General features: G+C 32.6%; 1 long non-coding RNA gene across 1 annotated transcript in view; it reads left to right on the top strand.

The window, feature by feature from the left end:
• Positions 1–1,757: 1,757 nt before the first annotated feature.
• LOC127706532 (uncharacterized) overlaps positions 1,758–6,000 on the top strand; it is a 36,555-nt gene continuing 32,312 nt past the window's right edge. The window contains exon 1 of the long non-coding RNA XR_007984526.1: positions 1,758–1,885. This is a non-coding gene — a long non-coding RNA (uncharacterized LOC127706532). The remainder of the gene's footprint in view (positions 1,886–6,000) is intronic.

The raw sequence follows: 6,000 nt of genomic DNA, 5'->3' as shown, positions 1-6,000 counted from the left end.
CAGTATTTATCGAGATAATTGCATTAGAAGCTTGTGAAACTGAAATCTAAAAAATGTTAATCTTTGCTGCATATTCATAAAAAAAAATTGGAAAAAATCATGTACATACAAAATCTAAAGATCTTTCGGGTCACCAATTTTTGGAGTGTTCCACAAAGTCCTTAGCGTGTTACAATTTCCCAAAATATACTTTTTTTCATATTCTAATTTTTCGAGTACACCAGTCTGCTTTTGTCACATGAAAATTCAATATCGAAATATTGTCTTTTCATGAATACAACAATATAAAAGTCTGTCTGTGCAGGTTAAAACATTAAAGATAAATATTTTTATAAAGTAGGTATCTTTTTACTATTTTTTATACAGTTTTAAGTAAAGGTCGTCTCGATTTTTGTTCATGTATTTGCGGTCTTCTCGATCTATTCACATTCAATGTTTACATCGGGATAAGGTCCGTTTGAATTTGCTTAGTAACTTAATTTCAAAAGTGGTAATCTTTGCTGCATACCAAACGTTTCCTTTGGATTTTTTTCCCCGACTTTCTCTGATCTAGCTGCATATATATACGGATAATTGGCATATTCCAGAGAGGTATACAGCCAGTAAAAAATTTATTGAAGTTGGTACTCCAGGAATTTGTCGCATAGCAACATTTTAAACCAGTTTTACACCAAGCTCCTTTAGCCTGCTGTACTAGTCGTTTTCTATTTAAAGAGAGAAATGATAACACTAAATGGAAGTTTTGTTTTTATTTCATTTCAATTTTTACTATTTACCAAAACGTTTTCCTGTGATTTTATAATTGATAGCGTCCTTGCTAAAATGGGACAAACATTGAAAAGATCTAGTTCTTAGTGTTTACAGGGGAGGTAATATTTTGTCACTAGATTTCCCACTGTAATGGTTTTCGCATGTTTCTCGCACTACATCCCCCTTATACTTTTTTCATACGCGGTATGACACATTGGTTCACGGGCAGCTGTCCCTGTCGAAGGACGAACGATTTCCTCTAGATTTTAATTTTTGGTTTACCCTAGTCTACTTTTTGATTAAAAATAAGATGAAATAAAGAGGCTGGGCTTAGGATGTACAAATTATTTAATTGAGAATTAAAGAGTTAAATTCTGTATTAAACGCTTATAAAGAATTTGGGGTGTTACAGTCAGAATTCTTCTTCGTCAAAATTATCTCCCCATTACGCCAGTTATTTTTACAATCGTAATAATGAAAGCTATTGTAGGGATGATGCGCTGCCAATTTAGCTCTTGAAACCCGATAAATTTATCCACATAGCACCATTACGATCCTTATATGCCAGTTGTATATTAAAAGACAAATGTATCTACTAGCTATTGAGCATCATTTAATGTACTGTTCTGCATTTAGTCAACTTAAAACTATTGTCTGATCGGTTGCCAGGTAGAATTTTCGAAAGTTCAAAACATTTAAAAAAAAATCTAATTAAATATTTCGTGGAAGGGCAGACTAAAAATTTTCAGAGGTTGGAGACTAATAACCCTAGATAACACACAGACAAAATGAAGTATTTTTGAAGTTATGCATTTTTAAGATTCACTTGTAAAGTCTGTCGTCAAGTACTTTTAGTAAAAATGTTTTATTCGAAAACATCTCTCTGTTGTTATGACGCATTAAAATTATTTGGTCTACTTTCTCTATTTTTAAGGGAAAAAACGAAAAAATACAATTTAAATACCTAAATCCACTGGAGCGTTGAATTATATAATCCTTATCATAGGGCATGGATCGGCATGGCGTCCATTAGTAGTTATAAATGAACTTCCAGTTAAAATTTAAAAAACAAACAAACAAAGTCTTGATTATAGTTTTTGGCAAATATTTTCCATATAGACTAAGCTATCTTCAGGTAAGACAAGCTGATATATCTTTACAGCATTATCTTATCATTTTCAGTGGCGGATCCAGAGGGGGGCGTAGAGGGCGTACGCCCCCCCCCCCCCCCCCCCCCCCCCCCCCCTTTGCTTGGACTTTTTTTTGTTTTTTGTTTTTGTAAAATGATTAATCAGACTAGACTTCGTGAACTTTGCCATTTCCCGTGTATTTAATTTTTATGCGACAATTCTTTACTTATAAAGATATTTTTCGCTGGTAATTACTGATTATGTCAAAGTCATGTGATTCGCTATGGTGGAGTTGACCAGTGCGTCAAAAAAACGTCACTCAGTCATTTTGAAATTCAAATTACAGTAACACATTGCTTAGGCTGAGGATGACAACCATGATACCTTCAAAGCGACACAGGATTGAGCAAGAACGTAGCGACTTCTATTTCACAATTCAACCAAACAAAGTAATACATTATTACACTCTCATGAAAAAAAAACCACAGCAATATTATTTACCTACGAAAACATGTTTAACCCCAAACGCCCCAGCCTATTTAAAAATAACATGATAACTGAATAATGATCCCCAGTCAGTATATAAGCTCTAGATAGATTTAAAGTCTAAGGTACGAACCATTTGATTTGAGGAGGCAGTCTAAGGTATTTGAGAGAAAAAAATCTGACTCTGATTTTTGCATTAAATAAAATTCCTGGCCGTATCTGGATTGAAAACAATAATCTTGTCCACTTTTTTGCTATTAGAAACGAAAATTTCCAACAGAATTATCTTTAAAAACTTCGCCCCCCCTTTCCAAATTCTTGGATCCGCCCCTGATTTTAGGTGGGTTATATTTCACATTTTTAGAAGAAGAACAAACAAAGAAGAAATAGAACAATAGACTGCATATAATTATTCACATACTAATTGATATGTACAATTACCTTCTTTATACTGTCACATAATGTTGAATTTTTCGAAATTCTAAGGATTTTCTTCTCCAGGATTAGATTACCTTAGCTGTATTTGACAAAACTTTTAGGAATTTTGGGTCCTAAATGCTCATCAACTTCGCACTTTGTTTGGCCTTTTAACTTTTTTTGATTCGAGCGTCACTGACGGGTATTTTTTAGACGAAACGCCCGTCTGGCGTACAAAATTTCAATTCTGGTATCTTTGATGAGTTTATTTACCATCGTACACATGGTACGCATAATGTGAAAAAGGTTTTATAAAACTCGCAAGTTTTCAACAATTCTTCAAAATCATTTACATGTAACTAATAAAAGATGTTTATACAACAAAAAAATGTAGTTCTTTTTATGCCCCACCTGCGGCATTATGTTTTTCGGTCTGTGCGTCCGTTCGTCCGTCTGTCCCGCTTCAGGTAAAAGTTTTTGGTCGAGGTAGTTTATGATGAAGTTGAAGTCCAATCAACTTGAAACTTAGTGCACATGTTCCCTATGATATGATCATTCTAATTTTAATGCCAAATTAGAGTTTTGATCCCAATTTTACGGTCCACTGAACATAGAAAATGATAGTGCGAGTGGGGCATCCGTGTACTATGGACACATTCTTGTTTTCTTTTATTTATTTCTTAGATATTATTTCTGTGGAATTTAATACATTTGTAGAATGTAAATATACAGCCAGAACCCTTACAAGTTCAATTTTCCTTTTATAGAGGAACGGCGGTTATGTATTATGAATTGCTAGGATAATCATCCCGTGAGAGTTTCAAAGTATGGGATTTTACAATGAGATTGAAAATGATAAAAGCTGTGCTTACTAATCTAGAAAACAGTATTTCGTACGACTAGAGTATGTTTTTGTGCATATTATTTATCTGTTAAACGATTAGACACGTTCTTATTGAGTGTACTGATTTTTAAAACAACATCTTTACTGTCAAAATATACATATAAGCACATTTATTCTAAGGCGGAGTAAAGCAAACATCAATCATTCAATCAACTCGTTTAACAGACGGGGAAGACTTAGCGATAGTTTTTCACTTTGATATAAATCACATTCATATTTCCACGAGCGTATTTGTTTTAAAAGACTAGACAGTTACTCGCGGTTATAACTGAACAATCATTTATGAACATTGCATTCGTCGACATGTAATACATTGCTCGGAAGTGTCGGATAAAAGTGCGGATGTCAAATGACCGCTGTATTTTTTAAAGAATATTTACAATGTTTGTTTCATTTTCTAGCATTTTGATTGAAACCGCTGCTGGTTGACCGCTTGTATCCGAGGGTATCATCAGCTCAACAGTCCGTGCTACGACACCGACTTAATATTTTACTAGTCCTATAATATAAAAATTCGGAGTTTCATATCATTTACATTCAACGTTTTTTATCGGATATTTTTTTTTTACTATCAATGTTGAAACCACATCATTTACATTCAACGTTTTTTATCGGATATTTTTTTTTTTACTATCAATGTTGAAACCACATCATTTACATTCAACGTTTTTTATCGGATATTTTTTTTTAACCCGGGTTTCAACATTGATAGTAAAAAAAATATGCGATAAAAAACGTTGAATGTAAATGATATGAAACTCCGAAGTCTTATATTATAGGACTAAATATTTTACATACCTTTCTTAAATTAGAAATTGATAAAATTAGATATTATAAAGAAACTATAGGTTTGAACTACTTTAGGTAAATTTAACCTTAAGTTGATTAACTTATTCTCGTAAGTTTCTTCCTGATGATATAGCTCATCAAGTATTCAAGTATTTAGGGAGCAACCATTTAACCTAAGGGGGGGGGGGGTATGGCTTTTTGTCTGAGTCAGAAAAGTTTTTCGCGCTATCAATCAAGTTATTTTTTTCAAAATTTAACACTATAAGGTATGGGGAAAATCTGGATTCAGAATATTTTTTTCTGAAATCTGCTTGACCATAATTATTTTGTTCATCAAATTGGGGATTAGATACCATACCCCCGCCCCTTGAAGTTAAATGGTCGTTCCCTTATACATCCTAAACATTGATTTGAACATTTTTTGTTTTTTTTTTATGAAACTATAGTAGGAATATAGAATTGTTCACATTAGTATGATAAGAAAACAAGATCTACAAATGTCAAATTAATAAAAAAATATCGGAGAACTCCTTATAGGAGTTATTACCCTTACATATTGATTTTGACCAATTTAAATGTTTTTACTTAGTATCGTTTTCATAACAATGTGGACGAGACCATTTTTTGGCGCGCTCAAGTCTCCCCATTGGCTGGGTTAAATTAGGTGAACGTTCGCCTGTAACGCCTACTTATCACGTCGTATTTATTATAGACATTTAAACTGTGGGGTCCCAAAGGTTCTCAACGCCTTTACATAAAAGCATTATACATGTACAAACAGAAAAGTCTTTTAATTAATTAGATATACATATAGATATATACATAAATAGCGACAATTGAGTTGTGTAGTACTGGAATATCCAAGGCAAACTAATCATATGAGTTCTCTGTATGACTGAATGATTCAAACGATGATCCATGTGAAAAATATCCAGTTTAAAAATTGATTTTTTTTCATCGTCCGAAACTCTTTTCACAAACAAATCCAATACATTGAATAAATGGTAGGTTACTCTTAAATGGTCACAACGTGGGATTATTTTTTCTCTTAAGATATTTTGTGAATTAACCCCATCGATTTAAAGTTTTTACAATGAAAATCCAAATGTGTAAATGTATTTTTCGATTATTTAATGATATTAGCTCTGAACATTTATTATTCTCTAAAATGAAGCTTGTGTGTGATAATATAAAGAATATTTCAAACAAATTCCTTTAAAGTTTTGTGAAAAGAGTTTCATTTTATGTATCGAAATGTGTAACAAGTGTTTATTTAAATCCCCACTGGAGGGCCTCTGACAGACTGAGTGAGCGTAAAATCATTGTTATCGATAGCCGATAACAAACAAGTTATAGGTAAATGATTCAGTACTATTAACAACAAAAGTACTACGGTTGTCCACACTGTTTAGGGAATACCTCTAATGTCTTTAAAACTATTATAGATAAACTGAAACTTTGAACAACAAAAATGGTCGTCAATACATAATCTAAAACAAGTCAAACGATTGAACTTGTCAATAG

This window comes from Mytilus californianus, unplaced genomic scaffold (genome assembly GCF_021869535.1).
Source record: "Mytilus californianus isolate M0D057914Y unplaced genomic scaffold, xbMytCali1.0.p SCAF_1, whole genome shotgun sequence".
Lineage (NCBI taxonomy): Eukaryota > Metazoa > Mollusca > Bivalvia > Mytilida > Mytilidae > Mytilus > Mytilus californianus.
Note: the sequence above shows the minus strand (reverse complement) of the source record. Positions and strands in the feature narration are given on the sequence as shown.